This window comes from Equus caballus, chromosome 20, assembly GCF_041296265.1.
Source record: "Equus caballus isolate H_3958 breed thoroughbred chromosome 20, TB-T2T, whole genome shotgun sequence".
Lineage (NCBI taxonomy): Eukaryota > Metazoa > Chordata > Mammalia > Perissodactyla > Equidae > Equus > Equus caballus.
Genome location: NC_091703.1, coordinates 35431685 through 35457222, shown reverse-complemented (window position 1 = coordinate 35457222; position 25538 = coordinate 35431685). Strand labels below are relative to the sequence as shown.

The window sequence follows — 25538 nt, the reverse complement described above, 5'->3', positions numbered from 1 at the left end:
AAAGTGACTTCCAGAGGATTTAAAAAGCTTGTGCTCTTTTCTCTTCTGCTGAATTTTTCACTTTTTCCTCTTTCAAGAGCCAGACATCATACACTAGGACATGCAAAAACAACTGCATATAGAGGGAAAATTGGAAAATGACCACACATGCCCAGGGAAAGGCTCAGAGAAGATCTGAGACCTTAAGTTTACACCTTAGTCTGATCCTCACCACACAGAACCCTACAACAACCAAAAAAACAAAAACAAAAACAGAAAACCCTGGGGAAGGGAGAGAATCTGATTTCCAGAGTCACCACATTATTAGATTAAATCATCCAGTGTTCAACAAAAAGTCACAAGGCATACAAAGAAACAGGAAAATATGGTCCAAAGGAAAAAAAATAAATGAACAGAAAATGTCCCTGAGAAAGACCTAATGGCATATATACTAGGCAGTCTTTAAGACAAGTGTCTTAAAGTCAATCAAAGAACTAGCGGAAGATGTGGAGAAAGTCAAGAAAATGAAGAGTGAACAAAATGGAAACATCAATAAAGAGATAGAAAACATAAAAAAAAAATAAAAAAGAACTTCTGGAGTTGAAAAGTACAATAACTGAAATGAAAGATTCACTAGGGAGATTCAAAGGCAGATTTGAGCAGGCGGAAGAAGAAAGAATCAGTGAACTTGAAGATAGGGCAATGAAAATTATGGAGTTTGAAGAACAGAAAGAAAAAACGTCGAATAAAAGCAAACCGAGAGTGAGGGACCTTCGGACACCATCAAGTGGACCAACATACACATCATGGAAGTCCAAGAAGCCGAAAAGAGAGAGAAATGGACAGAGAGAATATTTTAAGAAATAATGGCTGCAAACTTCCCAAATTTGATGAAAGACTTGAATATAAACATCGAAGAAGCCCAATCAATTCCAAGTAAGATGAACTCAAAAAGAACCACATTGATACACATTAAAATCAGACTTTCAAAAGCCAAAGAAAGAATCTTGAAAGCAGCAAGAGAAAAATAAATCATCACAGACAAGGGATCCTCAATAAGATCACCAGTAGATTTCTCATCAGAAACTGGAGGCCAGAAAATTTGGGCCAATATATTCAAAGTGCTAAAACAAAAAAACTGTCAGCCAAGAATCCTATATCCAGCAAAACTGTCCTTTAAAAGTAAAGAAGAAATTAAGACGTTCCCAGATAAAAGCTGAGGGAGTTTGTGACCTCTAGACCTGCCCTGCAAGAAATGCTCAGGGAAGTCCTGCAAGGTGAAATGAAAGGACATTAGACAGTAATTCAAAGCCATATAGAGAAATAAAGATCTCAATAAAGGTAAATACATGGGCAATTATAAAAGCCAGTATTATTGTAACAATGCTTTGTAACCACACTTTCTGTTTTCCACATGATTCTCTTGACTAATACATTTAAAGGAAAAAAACAATTATTAATCTAAAAGCTAGTTTTACTAGATTTTTGGTTTGTAACTTCAAATCTTGTTTTATACATAATTTAAGATATTAATGTATTTAAAAGAATTATTAGTGTATGTTTTTGGGCCCACAATGTATAAAAATGTAATTTTGTGACATAAAGAGCCAATGAGGGTGAGGACAGAGCTGCAAAGGAGCAGAATTTTTGTATGTTATTGAAGTTAAGCTGGTATAAAATCAGAGTGTTATAACTTTAGGATGTTAAATTTAATTCCCCGGATAATCACAAAGAAAATAGCTAGAGAATATACACAAAAGGAAATTAAGAAGGAATTTAAACATTTCACTACAAAAAAAATCAACTAAATACAAAAGAAGACAGGAATACAGGAAACAAGGGACAAAAAAAGCTATAAGGCATATAGAAAATGAATGGCACAATGGTAGAAGTAAGTGCCACCTTGTTAGTAGTTACTTTAAATGTAAATGGATTAAACTCTCCAATAAAAGGCAAAGATTGGTAGAATGAATAAATATACACGACCTAACTATATGCTATCTATAAGAGACTTGCTTGAGATCCAAAGACACAGTTAGAAAGTGAAAAGATGGAAAATTATATTCTATGCAAATAGTAACCAAAAGAGAACAGGAGTGGCTATACTAATATCAGACAAGGTAGACTTTAAATCAAAAAAGGTTATAAGAGACAAAGAAGGATATTATATATTAATAAAATGTCAGTCCCATTTGTTTATTTTTTCTTTTGTTTCCCTTGCCTGGCCAGACATCAACCTGATGAAATTTTGCTATTTGAGACAAGTGGGGTGGCCCTTGAGGGTAGTATGCTAACTGAAATAAGTCAGACAGAGAAAGCTTCTTTCCAGCAAAGGAAACCATCAACAAAATGAAAAGACAAACTAACAATTGGGAGAAGATATTTGAAAACCATATATCTGATAAGGGGCTAATATCCAAAATATATAGAGAACTCATACATCTCAACAACAAAGAAACAAACAACACAATTTTACAACTGGGCAAAAGATCTAAACAGACATTTTTCCAAAGAACATATACAGATGGCCAACAGGCACATGAAAAGATGTTCAACATCACTAATTATTAGGGAAGTGCAAATCAAAACTACAATGAGATAACACCTCACAACCATTGGAATGGCTATATTAACAAGACAAGAAATTAAAAGTGTTGGAGAGGATATGGAGAAAAGGAAACCCTCATACACTGCTGGTGAGGATGTAAACTGGTACAGCCACTATAGAAAACAGTATGGAGATTCCTCAAAAAATTAAGAATAGAACTACCATATGATGTAGCTACTCCACTCTTGAGTATTTATCCAAAGAACAATGAAAACACAAATGCATAAAGATATAGGCCCTCTTAGGTTTACTGGAGCATTATTCACAATAGTCAAGACTTGAAAACAACCTAAGTACCCATCAAGGGGTGAATGGATAAAGAAGATGTGGTATATACAGATAATGGAATTCTACTCAGCTATAAAAAAAAGTCGAAATCTTACCATTTGACACAACATGGATGGACCTTGAGGGCATTATGCTAAGTGAAATAAGTCAGACGGACAAAGTCAAATACTGTATGATCTCAGTCATAAGTAGAAGATAAAAACAACAACAACAAACACACAGTTACAGACATTAGACTGGTGGTTACCAGAGGGGTGGGGGGAGGGAGGAGGGTGAAAGAGGTGACAGGGCACATGTGTACGGTGATGGATGGTAATTAGTCTTTGGATGGTGAACATGATGTAGTCTACACAGAAATTGAAATATAATGATGTACACCTGAAATTTAAAATAAACAAATAAATAAAAGTTCAATACAGCAAGATATAATAATTATAAACATATATGCACTTAATGACAGACCATCAAAATATATGAAGCAAAAATTGACAGAACTGAAGGGAGAAATAGATACTTCCACAATAATAGTTGGAGACTTCAATACCCCACACACAATCGTAGACAGAATATCAAGACAGAAGATAAGTAAGGAAATAGAAGACTTAGACAACACAATAAACCAACTAAATCTAACAGACATATACAGAACACTCCACTCAACAAAAACAGAATACACATTCTTCTCAAGTGCACATGGGACATCTTCTAGGATAGACCATATGTTAGGCCACAAATTAAGTCTCAATATATTTTAAAAGATAGACATCATACAAAGTATCTTCCCTGACCACAACATGATAAAGTTAGAAATCAATAATAAAAGGAAAACTGGAACATTCACAAAATTGTGTAAATTAAACAATACAATTTTAAACAACAAATGGATCAAAGAAAAAATTACAAGAGAAATTAGAAAATGCTTAAGGACAACTGAAAAGGAAAATATAACATACCAAAACTCATGGGACATACACAAAAAACAGTGCTAAGGTGGAAATTTATAGGTATAAATGCTTACATTAAAAGACAAGAATGATCTCAAATTAACAACCTACTTTACAACATAAGGAACTAGAAAAAGAAAAACAAACTAAACCCAAAGTTAGCAAAAGGAAGAAAATAATAAAGATTAGAGTAGATAAATAAAATATAGAATAGAAAAATAACAGATAAAATTAACAAAACCAAAAGTTGGTTCTTCCAAAAGAACAACAAAATTGACAAACCTTTAGCTAGATGGATTAAGGAAAAAAGAGAGAAGGCTCAAATTACTGAAATCAGAAATGAGGGGGCAGCCCGATTATGTAGCTGTTAAGTTCACACATTCTGCCTAGATGGCCCAGGGTTCACCAGTTCCGATACCAGGTGTGGACCTACACACCGCTTGTCAAACCATGCTGTGGCAAGTGTCCCACATATAAAGTAGAGGAAGATGGGCATGGATGTTAGCTCAGGGCTAGCCTTTCTCAGAAAAAATTAAAATTTTTTTTAAAAATTTAAAAATTTTTAAAAAATAAAATTAAATGAATAAAATCAGAAATGAAAATGGAGAACTTGCTACAATTATTCAGAAATAAAAAGGATCATAAGAGACTACTATGAAAAATTATACACTAACAAATTGGACAACCTAGAAGAAACACACAAACTCCTAGAAACACAAAACCTACTAAGACTAATTCATGAATAGAAAATCTTAATAGACCTATAATTAGTGAGGAGATTGAATCAATAATCAAAAATCTCCCATAGAAAAAAAGCCCTGAACCTGATGGCTTCACTGGTGAATTCTATCAAATATTTAAAGAACTAATACCAATCCTTTTCAAACTTTTCCAAAAAATTTAAAAGGAGGGAAGACTTTTGGACTCATTCTATGAGGCCAGCATTACTCTGATACCAAAGCCAGACAAAGACACTCCAAGAAAACTACAGACAAATTTCCTTTATGAACATTGATGCAATAAATCCTCAACAAAATGCTAGCAAATAGAATTCAGCAGCACATAAAGAGGATTATACATCATGACCAAGTGGGATTTTTTCCTGGAGTGCAAGGATGGTTCAACATATTACAACCAATCAATGTAACATGCCATATCAACAGAACGAAGGGAAAAAACCATATGATGATCTCAATTGATGCAGAAAAAGAATCTGAAAAAATTCAACACATTTTCATGATAAAAACACTCAACAAACTAGGAATATAAGGAAACTACTTCAACACAATAAAAGCCATATATGAAAAATCCACAGCGAACATCATATTCATTGGCAAAAGACTTGAAAGTGTTTCCTCTAAGTTCAGGAACAAGGCAAAGACGGCCACTTTTACCTTTTATTCAACACAGTCCTGGACGTTCTGGCCAGAACAAGTAGGCAAGAAAAAGAAATAAAAGCCATCCAAATCAAAAACAAAGAAGTAAAACTATCTCTGTTCACCAGTGATATGATCTTATAAGTAAATAATCCTAAAGACTTTACCAAAAAACTACTAGAATTAATAAATTAATTCAGCAAAGTAGCAGCATACAAAGTCAGCACAACAAATCAATTGCATTTCTATACAAAAACAATAAACACTCTAAAAGGGAAATTACAAAAACAATTCCATTTACAACAGCATCAAAAAGAATAAAATACTCAAGAATTAACCAAGTAGGTGAAAGACTGTACAATGAAAACTGCAAAACATTGTGGAAAGAAATTAAATAAGATATAAATAAATGGAAACATATCTCATGTTCATGAATTGGCACATTTAATATCATTAAAATGTCGATAATAAACAAAACAATGCACAGATTCAATGAAATCTCTACCAAAATCCTAATGATGTTTTTTGCAGAAATAGAAAAACCCATCCTAAAATCTATATGGAACCTCAAGGGACCCTGAATAGCTAAAACAATCTTAAAAAATAAGAAAAAACCAGAGAACTCACACTTCCTGATTTCACAACTTCCTATAAAGCTACAATAATCAAAACATTATGGTATTGGCATAAAGACAGACATATAGACAAATGAAATAGAATGGAGAGCTCAGAAATAAACTCTTGCACATATGGTCAAATGTTTTTTGACAAGGGTACCAGGACCATTTAATGAGGAAAAGATAGTCTTTACAACAAACGGTGCTGGTAAAACTGGATATCCACATCAAAATAATGAAGATGGACCCTTACCTACTATCATATACATAAACTAATTCAAAATGGATAAAGACCTAAATGTCAGAACTAAAACAATAAAACTCTTAGAAAAAAACATAAGACAAAAGCTTCACAACATTGGATTTGGCAATGATTTCTTGGATATGAAACCAAAGGCACACGTCACAAAAGAAAAAATAGACAAAATTGGACTTCATGAAAATTTTAAAATTTTGTGCATCAAAAGACACCATCAATAGAGTAAAAAAGCAGCTTACATAATGGGAGAAAATATTTGCAAATCATATACCTGATAAGGGATTAATATCCAGACTGAATAGAGAACTCCTGAAACTCAACAACATAAAAATAAACAACTTGATTAAAAATGGGCAAAGGACTTGAATAGACATTTCTCCAAAGAAGATATACAAATGGCCAATAAGCACACGAAAAGGTGCTCAACAGCAGTAATCATTAGGGAAATGTAAATAAAAACTACAATGAGATACCACCTCACACCTATTAGGATGGCTACTATCACAAAAACGGAAAACAAGGATTGGTGAGGATTTGGAAAAATTGGAACCCTTGTGCACTGTTAGTGGAAATGTAAAATAGTACAGCTGCTGTAGAGAACAATATGGTCATCCCACAAAGAATTAAAAATAGAATTACCATATGAGATAGCAATTGCATTTCTGGGTATATAACCCCTAAAATGGAGAGCAGGGTCTCAGAGAGATATTTGCACACTCATGTTCATAGCAGCATTGTTTACAATAGTTAAAACACAGAAGCAAACCAAGTGTCCATTGACCAATGAATGATAAGCAAAATGTGCTATCTACATACAATAGAATATTATTCAGCCATAAAAACGAAGAGAATTCTGCAATATGCTACAACATGGATGAACCCTGAGGACATTATTCTAAGTAAAAGAAGCCAGTCATAAAAAGACAAATACTGTATGATTCCACTTACATGTTGTGCTTAAGAGTAATCAAAATCATAAAAGACAGAAAGTATAACGGTGGTTGCAAGGGGCTGGGGGGAGAGGAGAATGAGAGTTATTGTTTAGTGGGTATATAGTGTCAGTTTTACAAGATGAAAAAAGTTACAAGGATGGATAGCGGTGATGGTTGCATAACACTGTGAATGTATTTAATACCTCTGAACTGCACACTTAAATTTGACTAAAGTGGAGGGTCGGGGGAGGCCTGGTTGCGTAGTGGTTAAGTTCACGCTCTCCACTTTTGCTGCCCCGGGTTTGCAGGTTCGGATCCCAAGTACAGACCTACACACCTCTCATCAGGCCATGATGTAGTGGCATCCACATACAAAAAACAGAGGGAGATTGGCACAGATGTTAGCCCATGGACACTCTTCCTCAAGCAAAAAGAGGAAGATTGGCAACAAATGTTAACTCAGGGCCAATCTTCCTCACACACACATGCAAAAAACAGTTAAGGTGGTAAATTTTATGTTACGTCTATTTTACCACAACAAAAAAATATGTTGTGCATATGCATAGAATATATCTGAAATCATGACAAGCAGATAGTAATAATGGTTGCCTCTGGGTTGCCTCATAACAGAGGTAGAAGAAGGATTTAAGTTTCATTATATATATTGCTGTTGCTCTTGAAATTTAAAACATTAATTTCTGATTAAATTTTCATCTCCTGAATATTTTTACAACGTGCATGAATTACTTACTGAAAAACAAATAAAAAATATGATGTGACTACTTCGTCAAGCTCATTTCCTGGTATGACAACGTGTTACGTCCCAGCACCTATGTGGTGGCCCACGTGGCCTCCATGGAACAGGATTCCTAGAATACTAGCCCCAGCAACAGCATGAGAGAAAGACAGAAGCCCTCAGCCTCTGGGGATTCCATGCCCCAACTTCACTCCCTGACACACCGTGTGGGCTGCTTTTTTAAATTTATTTATTTTATTTTCTTTTTTTGAGGAAGATTAGCCCTGAGCTAACATCTGCCACCAGTTCTCCTCTTTTTGCTGAGGAAGGCTGGCCCTGAGCTGACATTCGTGCCCATCTTCCTCTGCTTTATATGTGGGACGCCTACCACAGCATGGCTTGCCAAGCGGTGCCATGTCTGCACCCTGGATCCGAGCCAGCAAACCCCGGGCCGCCAAAGCAGAATATGCGCACTTAACCGCTGCATCACCAGGCCTGGCCCCATCCTGACACACTGATCATATATTGTACTATATACCATAAGTACCAGGAATAAGTTTATAGTGTACTCAGTGAAGGTGTGGGGGAAAATATCCATTGTATCTAGTAATTTTTAGATTTTAACCCCTCCCCTCTATCACTGAAACCATTTAGAGTGGATCGGAGAGTAAAAAGGGAAAAAAAAAATAGGTAAAGAGATAACATATTTAGAAAACTCTTGAGCCATTTAATTATGAAAAGAAGTTCAAGAACATAATATCAAAGGGATATTTATGATTTAAGTTATTCCATAATAAAACATAGACTTCCAGTGCAGGCCAACATGGAGTAAGCCCACTGCAGCCCATGTCTCCCACAGGTTACAACTAAAATTTCTGGACAAAATGCAAAAAGTGACTATTTGAGGACTTTGGAAAGTAAACAATAGCAAGCAGATTATGGGGAAAAATCTAAACTTGAAGACTAACCAATACAGGTGGTACATCTCAAGATTTTTTCTCCTTATATCCCGGTTTGACCCAAGGGCAGCCCAAGTCTTACAACTGCACAGTGAAAGCAAACAGTAGAAACTCTAAGAGAAACGACATTTTCCTGGCCATAGGAGCAGGAAAAAAGAGCCATTTTGAGTCAGAGAGTGTGTTGGGGGCGGGGGAGGTGAGGAGAATCTCCATTGTTTTTCTCCCCTTTTTCCCCCCTAGGCCCTGCCTGAAGGGCCCCATTTATTTGAGGCGCTGCACTGCCACAGAAGTGTGGTGGTAGTGAAGCCACCTAAAACCCTGAAAGGAAACCCTCCCTCTATCCAGAGAAACGAGGAAGAAGGGCCCCTCTAGTCCAAGGAATGTAGGAGAATCCTTGCTAATGTTTTATATCTTTTTCCTTTGCTGCTTCACCCCAAGGGTAGTTCCCGGTCATGCGGAAGAGTGTGACAGACTGCAGGACTCCATGAAGTAAAGGTGAACTCTTAAAATGAGTGGAAAGATAGAATTTCTCAGAAGAGAAATAAAAACTGTAAAAAAGGAACCAAATGGAAATTTTAAAACTAAAAAAAAATAATATCTGAAATTTAAAAAATCAACCGGATGGACTTGATAGCAGAATGAAGAAGACTCAAAAATGAGTCAGTGAACTTGAAGTTAGATAAACAGAAATTATCCAGTCTGAAGAACAGAGAGAAAGTATTGAAAAATAACTGAACAGAGCATCATGCAAATGTGGGACAATACCAAAAGATTGAAAATTTATGTCACATGAGTCCCAGAAGAAGAGATTGCTGCAGAAAAAAAAATTTGAAGAAATAACTGCAATAAACTTCCCAAATTTGGTGAAAGATATAAATTTAAAGAGTTACAGATTCAAGAAGCTAAGGAAACTGCAAATAGGATAAGCTCAAAGAAAAGCAGGCCCAGACACATAATAAATAAACTTACTTCCTGCGTAGCCTTCAACAACATATGTGCCTACATTTCCTCATCAATAAAACAAGAGTAACAATCATCACCATCTTTCACAGGACCCACTGAGCTTCTTCCTAACAGGTCTCTTTGCTTCTACTTATCCTGCCCACTAAGTCCATTGTCCACAGAGCAGCTTTTTAAAAACATATATTGGTCCCCATTTTAAGCCCTCTTCTAGTTGGCTAGTACAAGAACAAGAAGATCCATACTCTTTCTACATCTTTAGCACGATGTAGAAAGCCCTACTTAATATGGTCCCACCTAAATTTCCAACTTCATGTCCTATCATTTTCATCTCATCCCTGTATTCAACCCACCCAAACTGGCCTTTGCTCTGTGCAGCCAATGCACCAAATTCATTCCCGCTTCAGGACATTTGATCTGTTATTTCCCCTGCCTGGAATGTTCCTTGCAAGACTGACTCCTTCATGTCATTCAGGTCTCATCTCAAATGTCTCTTTTCCAGAGAAACCTTTTGGACCATTCTAGCCAAGTAATTTCTTCCTTAGTCTTTCTCTGACTTATTTCCTTATTTTATGTTATTCATAGCACCAACAATGTATGAAAACTCTGAACCTTATCTGTTACACTTTCTGGCTCTCATCACTAAGGTTTAAGTTCCATGAAAGTTGGGTTGTGTCATCTACTCCAACATTGCTGTCCAGCATATGTAATGTCCCTGGCACCTACTAGATGATACATCTGTATTTGCAGAATGAATAAATAACTGAACTAGTTGTTTTTGTTTTGTTTTGTTTTGTTGAGGAAGCTTAGCCCTGAGCTAACTACTGCCAGTCCTCCTCTTTTTGCTGAGGAAGCCTGGCCCTGAGCTAACATCCATGCCCATCTTCCTGTACTTTACATGTGGGACGCCTACCACAGCATGGCTTTTGCCAAGCGGTGCCATGTCCACACCCAGGATCCGAACCAGTGAACCCCAGGCCACCGAGAAGTGGAACATGTGAACTTAACCGCTGCGCCACTGGGTCAGCCCCTGAACTAGTTTAAATAACAGATAATGTGCATAAGTACCTGAGACATAAAACGTATCCCCCAAAGAGTTATATAATGTTATTATTTTCATCCAAACATTAGCCACATGTATAACTCAATTTTCTCAGTTCTGTCATAATCGTAAAGCATTTACACATCTCATGATTTATGATGTGTTGATAAACTGATGATTGTATTTACCACTTCTTTCACCTAAACCTCTGTCTTTCCAGGATCTTTTTAAGGCTGCCCCTTTCCGAACATTCAGATCTGCTTAACTGCTTAAACTTCCTAAGGGAAGCCTCTGAACACCCTAATTAAACTTCCACCATTTACTTCTATCTCATTAGTCTGTTTTATTTTCTCCATAGCACTTACCAGTTTCTAAAATCATAAGATTTATTTGTCGCCTTGTTTATTTTGCCCTCCCCACCTCTAGAAAGTAAGTTCCAAGAAGACAGGAACTTTATATCCAAGAAGATTGAATGTTGAAATATATTAAAAAGATCGCTACTGTAGCCAAATGAATACATTATAATCCACGCATCTAATAGTTGAAAGATTAAAAATTAAATATGTATCAGCTTTTCTTCATCTTTGTTAGGTAAGAAGGTACTCTGATTCTAAGTGACTTAGCAGACCCAGTTACTGTAATTACCTAATTAGGTTATCCCTTGAAAACATTTAAGACATTATGATGTGAATTCTTGGTTCACTAATCAATTCCTAAACCATAATTCTGTTTCTTTTTTTTTTTAAGATTTTATTTTTCCTTTTTCTCCCCAAAGACCCCCAGGACATAGTTGTAAATTTTCAGTTGTGGGTCCTTCTAGTTGCGGCATGTGGGACGCTGCCTCAGTGTGGCTTGATGAGCAGTGTCATGTCCCCGCCCAGGATCCAAAGGGACAAAACCCTGGGCCACCAAAGTGGAGCGAGCACACTTAACCACTCGGCCACGAGGCCTGCCCCTAATTCTGTTTCTTGATTGGTTCCGTTTTCTAGGAAAAAACATCCTTGGGGAGGCAACTACTCCTAGTCCTCAGTAAAGATATATCTCATTCAAACAAGTTCTAACCTCCTGAAACTTTTCTTCATGAAATAATTTTGGAGGGTTCAGTCATCTCTTACTATACGAGTTAATCAAATAGAGTTCCTGAGCTATCAAAGTTTATAAAAGCAAAACCAGGCAAATGGACTACGAAAGAGATATAGCAAACTAGAAAAACTCTATCATTGGGCACAAAAAGAGAAAAAGGCAAGTCATGTACAGTTGAGGCAACTGCACTGCATGCAGGTTCTCTATACTTTTCAACTTCAGAAGCTCAGAAGCTCTGATAAGTCTGGTAGATCAGAAGCAGTAAATTGTTAACAAAGTGAAAACTACTGCAGGTCTTTGACTAAATAAGATAGGCATAGTTTAATTCTATTTCTTCTTTTCCTGGTCATTACAAGTACCTCTTCCCTGTAGTTGAAAATAAACCCATAGGCTTGTGATACATATAACTGATTTCAAAAGAGGAAAGATTTCTGAGAATGGCCTAAACCTGCACATACTTAAAAAGAAAATCATATCACCTTTCAGCTAATAATGGTTTCATTTGTTCATTCTCCATGTGATCAAGGACCTTACATATTCTGTTTTCCTTGCCATAATTTTTTATCCTTCTCTGATTCAATCCATTCTAAAGACAACCAAGCCACTACTCACACTTTTGGTGAAGAATCCACTATGTTTCTGAGTCATTAAAGAGTCATTCAAGAGCAAATCTTGGTAACAGGTGACTTAGGAGTCTTGCATGATTCTGGTTTTCTACTTGTTGGCAGTAAGACCCAAATGAGAGTGAAGCAGAGCTGAGCCTGGACTGGGTGAGATCTTGGCAGTTGATCACCTTTGCACCGGGTATGTTTCTCAGCAAAATAAATTTTATATCATGAAATTCTGAAAAAGAAAATAAATTTAGATCAAAGTCTTTATAGTCTTCAAAAAATAAAATTTGCAAGCAGCAAAGAGAAAGACTGGTTGACATACATGATACAATGTTGACTACAAGTGCTGAGCTGAGGGAATCACAACCTAGATCTATGGTAAACTGCCAAATCCCAATACCGTACTTCCTCAAAGGCTTCAAGGTTCACATTGGGTCAAATAAGCATGGGAAAATAAAATAGATAGTAATTGCAGTAGCCAACCTCTAAAATGGCCCTAATAATACCCAATTTCTCGTATTCACACCTTTGTGTAATCCCCGTTATACCAAGGTTGGTCTCTCTCTTCCAAGATTAGATTATAAAAGACATCAAATCTTCTCTCTTGTTCTCTCAGTCTTTCTCTTGGATCACTCCCTGCAAAAAGCCAGTTGTCGGGGTGCCGGGGGCGGTCCCTGCGGGGTGGGCGGCTCTGTGTGGCCTCAGCCCGGGGCGGCGCTAGCCCAGGGCAGCCCGCGGAGGGCTGGGCCAGGCCCCCGGCTCCGGTTCCTGGCCGGCGGGCGGTCGCTCACCATGCCGGGCAAGCACCAGCACTTCGAGGAACCCGAGGTCAGCTGCTGCGGGAAATACTTCCTGTTTGGCTTCAACATTGTCTTCTGGGTGCTGGGAGCCCTGTTTCTGGCCATCGGCCTCTGGGCCTGGGGTGAGAAGGGCGTTCTCTCCAACCTCTCGGTGCTGACAGATCTGGGAGGCCTTGACTCTGTGTGGCTGTTTGTAGTAGTGGGAGGCATCATGTCCGTGCTGGGCTTTGCCGGCTGCATAGGGGCTCTCCGGGAGAACACCTGCCTGCTCAAGTTTTTCTCCGTGTTCCTTGGCCTCATCTTCTTCCTGGAGCTGGCGACAGGGATCCTGGCCTTTGTCTTCAAGGACTGGATTCGAGACCAGCTCAACCTCTTCATCAACAACAACGTCAAGGCCTATCGGGACGACATTGACCTCCAGAACCTCATTGACTTTGCTCAAGAATACTGGTCTTGCTGCGGAGCCCGAGGGCCCAACGACTGGAACCTCAGTATCTACTTCAACTGCACTGACTTGAACCCGAGCCGGGAGCGCTGCAGGGTGCCCTTCTCTTGCTGCGTCAGGGACCCTGCGGAAGATGTCCTCAACACCCAGTGTGGCTACGATGTCCGGCTCAAACTGGAGCTGGAGCAGCAGGGCTCTATCCACACCAAAGGCTGCGTGGGCCAGTTCGAGAAGTGGCTGCAGGACAACCTGATCGTCATGGCTGGGGTCTTTGTGGGCATCGCCCTCTTCCAGATCTTCGATATCTGCCTGGCCCAGAACTTCGTGAGCGACATCAAGGCAGTGAAGGCCAACTGGATCAAACATGATGATGGCTACAAACTACTCAAATAAACAAAACCTTGAAAGCACTGGCTTTTGCCCACCATCTCGGAGGTTCTGTCAGCGCTGGGCTTCAGCAGAGCTCTCCGCCTGGGGCCCAGCCCTGCCCACCCTGCCAGTGCGTGTTCTCGGCCTGGGTGGTGTATACATTCAAGCCAAGCTTTAACACTTGGTCTATTTCCCATGAAAGTCCAGATCCCTGGCTTCTCGTGAATATTGGCCATCTGGCCACAGTGGCTCTTCAGTGACAGTGTCTCCTGGGACACACACTTCCTGTTCCCTGAGACCCCGTGGCTCATTCTGCTCGCCTGAGTGCGGTACCTGACCTGGTAGCCTGGGGTTGGCCTCCCACGCCTCTGTAGGGTTATTCCCTGCCGACACTGCGGGGCTGCTGTGGGCCAAGCCCAGGGCAAGGCCCAGGGATGTGAAGAACGGGAGGCTCGACCCTGTGCTGAAGAGGCAGCCTGGGAGGGGTCTGGCCCTCCTGGGGACTGAGAGGCTGCCCGTGTGCCCAGGAGAGTGGCTGAGGGGTGGGATAGACATCAGGAAGGCTTTTGGAAGGAAGCAACTGGAAGCCCAGAGCTTGGCACCCCTGGGGTTGGGAGGAGACTGATTTGGGGGCCATCGATGGTTGACTTCTCGGCCCTCACTTGGAAGGAAGTTCAGTCTTCTCAGTGGCCTGCAGCACTGCCTCCTGGCCACCAGAGGGCGCCCCAGCACAGCCTTCCTGGTCGGGCTCGGTGGGCTGAGCGCATGCTGCGGCCCTCCTGGTACTCCTCGGGCTCTGGGCTTTGCGGAGCTGGAAGACTGCTAAGGAGCACACCGGCCCAGAGATGGAGTATGACTGCTGCTCTCAGCTCTGCCTCCTAGCTGCGTGAAGGGCTGTGTGTGGAGTGGCTCTATGCACCCCTCCTCGGGCTGCCCTTGGTGGATGGGAGGAGGGGTTGGAGCTAGTTCCCAGGTCTCCAACTCAGATGTCCTTGGGGCCAGGCAGGTTATAGAAGCGAATGACGTAGGCCTTTGAGTTGTGAGGCCTTTGCAGTGCGACTTTGACTTTCCTGCTGTTACTGCAGACGGACACAGAGACATGGCTTTGGGACAAGAGAAGTATCTGCACAATCAAGTTGTAATGGCAACTGGCCTTGAGAGACAATAGGGTGTGGTGGGGACTATGGCAAAGCACAAGTCCCCACCTGAAGTTGGTGGCTGTCATTGAATTGTAGCTAATTGCTGTAAAGTGAGAATGTGGGGCTAATGCCAGAAATCTAGAGAAACCAGAAATCCAGATTTTTATGTGAGATGTCCTGATTTTTAAGTTGTTGGCAACTAATTAAAAAAATTTTAAAACCCTGCAAGCTGAAAGACAGGCTTGGGGCCCTGCTTTGGCCCCTGTGCCCCATAGGTCCCTTTGGGACAGTCACCCGCAGGGCCCTGGCTGCTCTGCCATTCAGGGATGCCGGGAGCTGCTGCAGGAGCAGTGTGTGGGGCACGCACTTGGCGCCATGGCTCCCAGACACAGGCGGGACAGTGTCCTGGGGTTCCTGACAGGCACCGACGTGGGCGGTGTCTACACCTGACAATAAATGCGGCTCACAATGCTGGAAAAAAAAAAAAAAGCCAGTTGTCATGTTATGAGCACAACTCTTAGGAAGCCCACATGGCAAAGAATTGAGGTCTTCTGCCAACAACCATATGAGTAACACATCTTGGAAGCACATTTTTCAGCCCTGGTCAAGCCTTCAAATGACTACAACTCCAATCAACACCTTGACTGCAACCTGGCAAAAGACTTAAACAAGAACCACCCAGTTAAAGCACTCCTAAATTCCTGACCCTCAGAAACTGTGTGAGATAATAAATGCCTGTTGTCCTGAGCAGCTAAACTTTGGAGCAATTTGTTATGTATCAATAGGTACTCTAATATAGTCTAGATTGGCAGATTAATTAAATTCATGATGGGTGAAGTCAATCATCTTTAACATCATACCCTCTAAGCGCTAGCTTGAAAACCAACAACTGGGGAATTTTTAGAAAGCACATGCAACTAGAACTCCTAGACACTGTCTGTAGGAGTGTAAATTATTATAGCCACTTTTAAAAACTGTTTAGTAGTATCTACTAAAGCTAAGTGTAGCCTAACTAAGATCCAGTAATTCCACTCCCAGATAAATACACAACAGAAATTGGTGCATATGCTTACCAAAAAATGTGTACAAGAGTGTTCATGGAAGCTTTATTTGCAAGAGCCAAAGACTGGATATAACCCAAATATTCATGCACAGTAAAATAGACAAATAAATTGTAGTATATTCATAAAATGGAATACAGTACAGCAATGAAAAAGAATAAACTATAGCTGCATAAACAATGACATGGATAAATCTCACTACATAATTTTGAGTGAAAAAAGCCAGACAACAAACAGTATATACTCTACGATTCCATTCATATGAAGTCTAAGAAGAGGGAAAACTAATCCATGCACAGAAATAAAAAGGGCAGTTACCTTTGGCAGGGGTGATCAGGAGAGAGAACACAACAGAGTTTCTAGGGTGCTGGAAATGTTCTATATCTTGACCTCGATAGGGTTATGTGAAAGTACACTCATAAAAATCCATTGAGCTGTGCACTTGAAGTTTGCGCACTTTTCTGCATGTATGCTAGATTTGGCAACAAAAGACTCTGAACTATTTATATGGTTAAGGTACAGTTACAAGAAGAAAATTTTTGTTTTCATCTTTATAGTTGTCTGTATTTTTTAGATTTTCATGACAGGTATGCACCTTTTTAAATTTAAAAATGTCAGTTCAAAAAAATGGTATGAGGGCAGCCCCATGGCTGAGCGGTTAAGCTCACACACTCAGCTTCCATGGCCTGGGGTTTTGCCGGTTCAGATCCTAGGCGTGGACCTAACACCACTCATCAGGCCATGCTGAGGCGGCATCCCATATAGCAGAACCAGAAGGACATACTACTAAAATATACAGCTATGTACTGTGGGTCTTCAGGGATAAGAAGAAAAAAAACCGGAAGATTGGTAACAGATGTTAGCTCAGGTGACAATCTTTAAAAAAACAAGATTGAAAACTTTTTAAAAAAATGGTACATTACAATTTAAATATGTCGTTTTATTACAACTATGAAATATGTATATAAATGTATAAGCAAAAAACTGGAAAGAAATACACTGAAATGTTAAACAATTTTTCTCTATGTTTTCTTATTTTTCTACTCCCCTATTTTCAAAGTTCTCAGTGTTGAGCATGCACTGTTTCTATAAGAGGGAAAAATGTTTAAGGATTAACTGGCAAAGTTGTCCCTTGCCGTAGCTATTACGAGAAGCACCAGGAAAGGAAGACAAATCAAAATGTAATATTTCTGAAGAACTTGTGGAAGGGTTCACTGACACAGGATTACATTTTTAAGGTTTCTATTAGATTTCAAAATACATTATTTTACGTCATTTTAAATGCGTGTTACTTGACGCATAGAGCCTTGAATGTAGTAGATACTGAATAAATATTTGTTCAATGAACAATATAAGCATTAAAGTAATCTATGGGTGCTTGTGTGTTATTCACATTATGTAGCAGTATTACCTACCAAAATGTCAAGGTCAATCATTGTAGCCTAGTGAACCAGTATGAATGGAAATTCTCCAAAGGCAGCTCTTATTTCAGGGCAACCTCATTGTGCAATGAGACTTCCCCTGCAACTCTCTAGGCAACTTTGGCCTATCTGGGCAGAAACAGACACAAAGACAAGCAGGAAAGAAAACTATGTAAATGTTCCCATCTGAGAGTTGTTTTTGTTTGTTTGTTTTTTATTACAGTAACATTGGTTTATAACATTGTAAAAATTTCAGGTGTACATCATTTTATTTTGATTTCTATGTAGATTACATAACGTTCACCACCAAGAGACTAATTACAATCCAACACCACACACTTGTGCCTAATCATCCCTTTCGTACTCCTCTCTCCCTGCTTCCCCTCTGGTAACTACCAATCCAATCTCTGTCTCTATGTGTTTGTTTGTTGTTGTTTTTATCTTATATTTATGGATGAGATAAAAGAGTATTTGACTGTCCCTCTGACTTATTTCTGTTAGCATAATACCTTTGAGGTCCATCCATGTTGTCACAAATGGCCAGATTTCGTAGCTTTTTATGACTGTGTAGAATTCCATCGTGTATAAATACTACATCTTCTTTATCAGTTCGTCCCTTGATGGGCACCTAGGTTGCTTCCAAGTCTTGGCTATTGTGAATAATGCTGCAATGAACATAGATAGGGTTGCATGTATCTTTGCACATTCATATTGTAATGTTCTTTGGATAAATACCCAGTAGTGGAATAGCTGGATCATATGGTAGTTCTATTCTTACCTTTTTGAGGAATCTCCATGCAGTTTTCCATAGTGGCTGCACCAGTTTGCACTCCCACCAGCAGTGTGAGAGTTCCCTTTTCTCTACATCCTCCCCAACACTTGTTATTTCCTGTCTTGCTAATAATAGCCATTCTGACAGGCATAAGGTGATATCTCATTGTAGTTTTGATTTGCATTTCCCTGATAGCGATGTTGAACATCTTTTCATGTGCCTGTTGGCCATCCATATATCTTCTTGGGAGAAATGTCTGTTCAGATCTTCTGCTCATTTTTTAACTGGGTTGTTAGTTTTTTTGATGGTGAGATGTATGAGTCCTTTATATATTTTGGATATTAGCCCCATATCAGATATATGGTTTGCAAATATCGTATCCCAATTGTTAGGTTGTCTTTTCATTTTGTTGATGGTTTCCTTTGCTGTGCAGAAGCTTTTTAGTTTGATGTAGTCCCATTTGTTTATTTTTTCTATTGTTTCCCTTTCCCAGTCAGCCATGGTACTTGAAAATATGCTGCAAATAGTGACATCAAAGAGTATACTGCCTATGTTTTCTTCCAGAATTTTTACAGTTTCAGGGCTTACATTGAAGTATTTAATCCATTTTGAGTTACTTTTTGTGTATGGTGTAAGATAATGGTCTATTTTCATTCTTTTGCATGTGGCTGTCAAGTTTCCCCAGCACCATTTATTGAAGAGACTTTCCTTTCTCCGTGGTATGTTCTTGGCTCCTTTGTCAAAGATTAGCTGTCCATCGATGTGTGGGTTTATTTCTGGGCTCTCAATTCTGTTCCATTGATCTGTGTGTCTGTTTTTGTGCAGTACCATGCAGTTTTGATTACTACAGCTTTGTAGTATATTTTGAAATCAGGGAGTGTGAATCGTCCAGCTTTGTTCTTTTTTCTCAGGATTCTTTTGGCTATTTGGGGTCTTTTGTTGTTCCATATAAATTTTTGAATTCTTTATTCTATTTCTGCAAAAAATATCATTGGAACTTTGATAGGGATTGCACTGAATCTGTAGATTGCTTTAGGAAGTACGGACATTTTAACTATGTTACTATTTCCAATCCAAGAGCATGGAATATATTTCCATTTCTTTGTGTCTTCCTCAATTTCTTTCACAATGTTTTATAGTTTTCAGTGTACAGATATTCCACTTCTTTGGTTAAATTTATTCCTAGGTATTTTATTCTTTTTGTTGCAATTGTAAATGGAATTGTATTCTTAATTTCTCTTTCTGCTACTTTGTTGTTAGTGTATAGAAATGCAACTGCTTTTTGTATGTTGATTTTTCATCCTGCAACTTGACAGTATTCTTTTATTATTTCTAGAAATTTTTTAGTGGATTCTTTAGGGTTTTCTATATATAAAATCATGTCCTCTGCAAATAGTGATAGTTTCACTTCTTCCTTTCCAATCTGGATCCCTTTTGTTTCTTTTTCTTGACTGATTGCTCTGGCTAGGACTTCCAACATTGTGCTAAAAAGAATGATGAAAATGAGCATCCTTGTCTGGCTCCTGTTCTTACAGGCATAGCTTTCAGTTTTTCTCCATTGAGAATGATATTAGCTGTTGATGGGTCATATATGGCCTTTATTATATTGAGGTACTTTCCTTCTATACCCATTTTATTCAGAGTTTTTATCATAAATCGTTGCTGTATCTTGTCAAATGCTTTCTCTGCATCTATTGAGATAATCATGTGATTTTTATCCTTCATTTTGTTAATGTGGTGCATCACGTTGATTGATTTGCAGATGTTGAACCATCCCTGCATCCCTGGAATGAAACCCACTTGATCATGATGTACGATCTTTTCGTATTGTTGTATTCAATTTGTGAGTATTTTGTTGAGTTTTTGCATCAACGTTCATCAGTGATATTGGCCTGTAATTTTCTTTTTTGGGTTGTCCTTGTCTGGTTTTGGTATGAAGGTAATGTTGGCTTCATAGAATGAGTTTGGAAGCTTCCTCCCCTCTTCAATTTTTTGGAAGAGTTTGAGAAGAATAGATGTTAAGTCTTCTTTGAATGTTTGGTAGAATTCACTAGGGAAGCCATGTGTCCTGGACTTTTATTTTTGATGAGGTTTGTGATGACTGTCTTGATTCCCTTACTGGTGATTGGTCTATTTAAATTCTCTGTTTCTTCCTGGTTCAGTTTTGGAACATTGTATGATTCTAAGAATTTATCCATTTCTTCTAGATTATCCAATTGTTGGTGTATAGCTTTTTGTAGTATTCTCACAATCTTTTGTATTTCTGAGGTGTCCATTGTAACTTCTTCTCTTTCATTTCTGATTTTATTTATTTGAGCCTTCTGTCTTTTTTTCTTGGTGAGTCTAGCTAAAGGTTTGTCAGTTTTGTTTATCTGTCCAAAGAACCAGCTCTTAGTTTCACTGACTTTTTTATATTGTTTTTGTAGTCTCTTTTTCATTGTATCCTGCTCTGATTTTTATTATTTCCTTCCTTCTACTGATTTGGGGCTTTGTTAGTTCTTCTTTTTCCAGTTCCTTTAGGTACACTGTTAGATTGTTTATTTGAGATTTTTCTTGTTTGTTGAGGTAGGCCTGTATTACTATAAATTTCCCTCTTAGAACCACTTTTGCTGTATCCTGTAAATTTTGGCAAGTCATATTTCCATTTCCATTGGTCAACAAGTGTTTTTTGATTTCTCTTTTGACTTCTTTGTTGACCCAATCATTGTCCACTAGAATTTTCTTTAATCTGTACACACTTGTGGCTTTTCTGATTTTCTTCCTGTAGTTGATTTCTAGTTTCACACGGTTGTGGTCAGAAAACATGCTTGGCATTATTTCAATCTTCTAAAATTTATTGAGACCTGTTTTGTGGCCTAATATGTGATCTATCTTGGAGAACCTTCCATGTGCCTTTGAAAATAATGTGTATTTGGTGGTTTTTGGATGGAAGGTTCTATGTATATCTACAAAGTCCATCCAGTCTAAGGTGTCATTTAAGGCCCACCTTTCCTTATTGATCTTCTGTTTGGATGATCTATCCAGTGGTGTAAGTGGAGTGTTAAAGTCTTCTACTATTATTGTGTTACTATTTCTCCTATTATGTCTGTTAATAATTGCTCTATATATTTAGGTGCTCCTATGTTGGATGCATAGGTATTTACAAGTGTTATATCCTCCTGTTGGATTGTTCCCTTTATCATTATGTGGTGCCCTTCTTTGTTTCTTGTTACAGTTTTTGTTTTAAAGTCTATTTTGTCTGAGATAAGTATTGCTGCCTCAGCTTTCTTTTCATTGCCATTTGCATCATGCATCTTTTTCCATCCCTTCACTTTCAGTTTGTGAGTGTCTTTAGGTCTGAAGTGTGTCTCTTGTATGCAGCATATATATGGGTCTTGTATTTTTATCCAGTCAGCCACCCTTTCCCTTCTGATTAGAGCATGTAGTCCACTGACATTTAAAGTAGCAACTGATAAGTATGCATTTATTGCCATTTTTTTACTTTTTTCTGGGTGTTTTAGTAGTTGTTCTCTGTTCCTTTCTTCTTCTCTTGCTCTCTTCCCTTGTGGTTTGATAGAATCTTTAGTATTATGTTTGGGTTCCTATCTCTTAGTTTTTTGTGTATTTATTATAGCTTTCTGGTTTGTGATTACCATGAGGTTCATATATAACAACCTACATATATGGCAATCTATATTAAGTTGATAGTCTCTAGTTTGACCTCTTGCTAAAAGCTCTAATCTTTTACTCCCCTACTCCCACATTTTATGTTTTTGATATCATATCTAACCTTTGTGTGTGTGTGTGTGTGTGTGTATCCATTACCCTCGTATCATGGAAATAGATAATTTTAGTACTCTTGTCTTTTGACCTTCATATTAGCTTCATAGGTGGTTGATTTGCTACCTTCACTGTATATTTGCCTTTACCAGTAATTTTATTGCCTTTTTTAAATAATTTTATTATTCCTATTTGTGGTCTTTTCTTTCCCACTTGAATAAGTCCCTTCAGCATTTCTTGTAGATCTGGTTTCTTGGTGATAAACTCCTTTATAGTTTTTGCTTGTCTGGGAAACTCTTTATCTCTCCTTCCATTCTGAATGATAATCTTGCTGGGTAGAGTATTCTTAGTTGTAGGTTTTTCCCTTTCAGCCCTTTAAATTTATCATGCCACTCCCATCTAGCCTGTAAGGTTTCTGCTGAGAAGTCAGCTGATAGCCTTATGGGGTTTCCTTTGTATGTCACTTGTTGCCTTGCTCTTGCAGCTTTTAGGATTCTCTCTTTATCTTTCATTTTGGACATTTTAATGATAATGTGTCTTGGTGTGGGCCTCTTTGGGTTTATCTTGTTTGGTGCTCTCTGTGCTCCCTGTGCTTGGATGTCTGTTTCCTTCCTTAGGTTAGGAAAGTTTTCAGCTAGTATTTCTTCAAATAGATTCTCTACCCCTTTGTCTGTCTCTTCTCCTTCTGGGTCACCTATAATACGGATGTTAGTGCACTTGATGTTGTCCCAGAGGTCCCTCAGACTGTTCTCATTCTTTATACTTCTTTTTCTTTTACCTGCTCTGCTTGGGTGATTTTCTCTAGTCTTTTGTCCAGCTTGCTGATACATTTTTCCGTATCATCTACTCTGCTATTCTGTCCCTCTAGTGAATTTTTCATTCCAAGTATTATATTCTTCATTTCTGATTGGATCTTTTTTACATTTTCCAATTCTTTGTTGAAGTTCTTTTTTTTTTAAAGATTTTATTTTTTCCTTTTTCTCCCCAAAGCCCCCCAGTACGTAGTTGTATATTCTTAGTTGTGGGTCCTTCTAGTTGTGTCATGTGGGATGCCACCTCAGCGTGGCTTGATGAGTGGTGCCATGTCCGCACCCAGGATTCGAACCAACAAAACACTGGGCCACCTGCAGCGGAGTGCACAAACTTAACCACTCAGCCATGAGGCCGGCCCCTATGTCAAAGTTCTGAGTTCATCCATTCTTCTCCCAAGATCAGTGTGCACTGCTATGACTTTTCGTTTGAACTCTTTTTCAAGTAGACTGTTTATTTCTGTTTCATTTAGTTCTTTTTCTGGGGTTTTGTCCTGTTCCTTTACTTGGAACATGTTCCTTTGTCTCCTCATTTTACATCTTTCTCTGTGCTTTTTTCTGTGTATTAGGTAGGTCAGCTATCCTCCCAATCTTGGAGAGGTGGCTTTACGTAAGAGATGCCTTATGAGGCCCAGCAGTGTACTTCTCTCTCATCACCAGTTCCTAATGTTACAGCAGTGTCCCCTCTGTGGGCTACTTGGGTTATTCCGTTGTGGCAAGGTTGCTATTGCTGAAAGTGCCTGGGAAGGCCAGGCTGTCCCTTGGCTGGCTGGCTGTAATGATTAGCTGAGTGTGGCTGCTATGGACCTTTCAGTCACTTTATTGGGCATGGGGAGCCCCAGCACAGCTGGCTGCAAGGATTTATAGCACATTCCTGTTGCTGTTTTTCTGTTAAGTGAGTAGGCCTCCAGTGTGGCTGGTGCTATGCTCTGAGGCTTACAATTGCTGTAAGCCTCTGGCCTGCAAAGCTGTTCTTAGCTCTCTTGGGATTGCAGCTGAGTGGGGTTGGCCCCAGGCATGAGAGCACTCAATTGTTTCAGGCTTTGGAAGGTGAGGTTGATCATCTATGCGACTATTTGAGAAGCACAAGTCAGCTGCAGCTGACAAGTCCCACTGTCCACATGGCCACACACCCCATCAATATAGTCCTGTCACATGTGCGCACCCCAACTCACTGAAGCAGACCCAGTCACTCCACTCAGAGGCCCCACACACTCCACACACTCCTCATGCATGCCCTGCCTAGCAGAGGCTGACCCACTAGCCTGGCTGCAGAGGTTCCAGGTAGCCCACCTATGCAGGCCCACAAGTTGCCTGAGGGCTAGCTGTTGGGTGTGGCCCATCTCTAGGATGGGCTGCCTGCCCTGACTGAGTTGGATTAAATCAGTGCTCTCGTGGGTGGGGCAGACCCCAGGGCAAACAGGCCAGAGGAAGAACTCCAAGGGCGTCTGCCAGCATCTGTGTCAGCATGCCTGTCCTAGGTCACAATAATGGCTGCCACCAAGGTCTCAGTCCCTGAAGAGATCCTACCTCTCACAAAGAGGCACCCAGAGCCTATCAGGTGAGTCTCTCTTCACCAAAGGACTGTGCACTTTTCTTTCTGGTGATTTTAGGTTATTTTCCAAAATGGGTGAATTGGCGCATGGGCCTTTTAAGATCAGAGACTTTTTTCCCCTTATGACTGATAGTTTTTCTGGGGGTATTCCCCATTGTAGTTAAAAACTAGCAAAGCCAGTTATTATGACATTTGCCTCAGTTGTGCGGAGTCCAAAAGCTGCTTATAGCAATAATGCTCCCCCACTCAGATTCCTGACTCCTCCAGAGAAGGCTTTGTACCTTAAGATTGTTCCTGGCCAGTCCTGAAACACTGCAGCTCACAAAGACGGCTTTTGCTCTCTCCAGAAAGGAATTTCTGCCTCTTCCACCTCGGACAGCACTGCCCCTTATTGTGGGGGTTCTTTTTATCCAGTTTTCAGTTCTCTCTCAGGACTAATTGTTCTAAGAGTAGTTGTAAATTTGTTGTGTCTGTGGGAGGAGGTGACTTCAGAATCTGCCTACACCACCATTTTGACACTGTCTCCCCCGCTGAGAGTTTTCATATAGCTATATCTTATCCATCTACCTATCTACTATTTTCCTTATTTAAAATGGCAAAGCAAAATCACTGTGCAAACAAGGAAAATATCAGAACATGTAAAGAAGAAAATAAATTGTCCACAATATCACAATGAGAGATAACCATTATTACTAGTCTAATATATTTTATGATTTTCAGATTAATTTATATTTTAACTTATTTAAACTTTTTTTCATGTAACATTATACCATGTGCTTTTCTCATGTCATTATAAATTCTATAAAAATATGATTTCCTTGGGGCCAGCCTGGTGACATAGTGATTAAGTTCACACACTCTGCTTTGGTGGCCCAGGGTTCACCAGTTCGGATCCTGGGCACAGACCCACATACTGCTTATCAAGCCATGCTGACAGGCATCCCACATATAAAAATAGAGGAAGATGGACACAGATGTTAGCTTGAGGCTAATCTTCCTCCAAAATATTTATAT

General features: G+C 39.2%; 1 protein-coding gene and 1 pseudogene across 3 annotated transcripts in view; one reads left to right on the top strand and one right to left on the bottom strand.

Annotated features, from left to right (window-relative positions):
• The window catches only part of LOC106782300 (uncharacterized), a 246797-nt gene that overhangs the window by 22229 nt on the left and 199030 nt on the right, over positions 1-25538 (bottom strand). Inside the window, exon 5 of one of the 3 annotated variants that reach the window (XR_011430001.1) lies at positions 12396-12626. The exons of 1 other annotated variant lie outside the window; for it this stretch is intronic. The gene's annotated coding sequence lies outside the window, so the exon portion shown is untranslated. Of the gene's footprint in view, positions 1-11429; positions 12627-25538 lie in introns of those variants that run through there. One more of the 3 variants, XM_070245382.1, reaches the window with a different exon arrangement.
• On the top strand, positions 13156-14047 carry LOC138919634 (tetraspanin-17 pseudogene; annotated as a pseudogene).